Here is a 2,449-nt window from a genome sequence, read left to right on the forward strand (position 1 = left end):
TTGCAAGCAGCCATCTAGATGCAACAATGGGTCTCTCCTCATCCAGAGCAAAGAAGAATGAAGAAAACCAAAGACACATGGAAAACAATTAGTCCAAGCAACTGGTACACCATGCAATCCTCAGCCTATATGACCACGAGACCAGAAGAACAAGATGGTGCCTGGCTACGACTGTCGACCACTCAGAGGGGGATCTATGTAGGAGATCCTGGATGGAGTGTGGAGTGTGGTGTGGAACAAAACTCAAAATCATTGGGAAAAAAAAAGAGAGAGAGAGAGACCAGGTTTGCTGGTCTGATAGAGCCTGATGGAACCCCAGAGACTATAGCCCTTAGCTGCCCTTCAGGTCTGGAATTGAATTCACTCCTGTGGCTTCCAGACAAACAAAAGACAGGCATATGAGCTGAACATTTACATTAGGTAGAAACACTCCTTGGAGAGATCAATGATGGGAGAATAGAAGGGGTGTGTATGCCCAGGGAGACAGCGTAGGAGGCAGGAGTGCATGGGAGGGAGGGACACAGGGAAAAGGTAACTATGGGGAGGAAGTAGGGAGAAGATGTTGCATTGTGGGAAATTTCAGTCAATGTCATGAAACAAAGTGTATGTGAGCTGCTGTATGGAAAGTGAATTTTCTCTGCAAACTTTCACCCAAATCACAATTTAAAAAAATTGTCCAGTGAAACATTATAGATAGCAGCAGAACGTTGTGTGATATACTGCTGGAAGACGAGCTTCTCAGGTTGAAAGGCACTCAAAATGCAATTGGGGAAGAGCCACACCTGCAAAGTACAGTTGACTTTAATGATGTGGATGGAGTAAAGCTTTCTGGACCTTCATTTGCTGATGTGGTATGACTCAAAATGAGAAGAAATAGCTGTAAATATCTATTAATAATTGGAACGTGGAATATGTGGAGTATGAATCCAGGAAAATAGGAAGTTGTCAAAAATGAGATGTAATACACAGAGATCAATATTCTAGGCATTAGTAAGCTGAAATGGACTGGTTTTGGCTATTCTGAATTGGACAATCATATGATCTACCAAGTGAGCAATGACAAATTGAGGAGGAATGGAGTCACATTCATTATCAAAAAAGAATATTTCAAGATCTATCCTGAAGTACAATGCTGTCAATGATAGGATAATATTCATATGCATACTAGGAAGACCAGTTTAATATGACTGGTCTTTATTCAAAGTTAGGCACCAACAACTAAAGCCAAAGATGAAAAAAATGTAAGATTTTACCAACCACTGCAGTCTGAAATTGATGAAACATCCAATCAAGATGCATAGATAATTACTGGTGATAGGAATGTGAAAGTTGGAAACAAAGAAGGATTGGTACTTGGAAAATATGGCCTTGGTGATAGAAATGATGCTGGAGATCACATGATAAAATTTTGCAAGACCGATGACTTATTCATTGTAAATATCTTTTCTCAACAACATAAATTGCGATTATACACATGGACCTCGTCAGATGTAATATACAGAAGTCAAATCAACTACATCTGTGTAAAGGGACAATGGAGAAAATATTATCAGTCAGAACAAGGTCAGGGGCTGACTGTGGAACAGACCATTTGAATAATAATAGTATTAACTGGTCTTCCTTGTAGGTGTATGGATATTATTATATCACTGACAGCTGTATTTCAGGATAGATTTTGAAATGTTTTTTTGACGATGAATTCAACCTTTGTTCTCTTCATTTTGTCATTTCCAGCATAGTAGACCATAAGATTGTCTGATTCATAATGCCTAGGATATCGATCTTTATGTGTTCATCTCATTTTTGACAACTTCCTGTTTTCCTAGATTCATACTTCATTCATTCCACATTCTGATTATTCATGGATGTTTACAGATGTTTCTTTTCATTTTGACCATCAGTAAGTAAAGGTCCTGAAAACTTTACTCCATCCACATCATTAAGGTCTACTCTACTTTGAGGAAGGAGCTCTGGTGGTGTAGTGATTAAAGCATCTGGCTGCTAACCAAATGATCAGTGGTTAGAACCCACCAGAAACTCCATGAAAGAAAGATGAGGCAGTCTGCTTCCATAAATATTTACAGTGTTGGAAACCCTATGGGAGTCACCATGAGTCGAAATCGACTCAATGACAGTGAGTTTGGCTTTTTTCAGGTTTTCACTGGCCAATTTTCTTCAGATGTAGATTGCCAGATCCTTCTTCCTAATCTGTCTTAGTCTGGAAGCTCAGCTGAAAACTATCCACCATGGGGGAAATACCAGTGGCATAGCTTCCAGTATCACAGCAACATGCAAGCCACCACAGTATGACAAACTGTCAGCCTTGGAAACCCTATGGGGCAGTTTTAGTCTGTTGTATCTCTACAGAAGTAGATTGCCTAGTCTTCCTTCTGAGGAGTGGCTGGTGGGTTTGAACCACCAGCCTTCTGGTTAGCAGTCAAATGCCTTA

This window comes from Orycteropus afer, unplaced genomic scaffold (genome assembly GCF_000298275.1).
Source record: "Orycteropus afer afer isolate SDZICR_OR568_19922 unplaced genomic scaffold, OryAfe1.0 scaffold01132, whole genome shotgun sequence".
In the NCBI taxonomy this organism is placed as follows: domain Eukaryota; kingdom Metazoa; phylum Chordata; class Mammalia; order Tubulidentata; family Orycteropodidae; genus Orycteropus; species Orycteropus afer.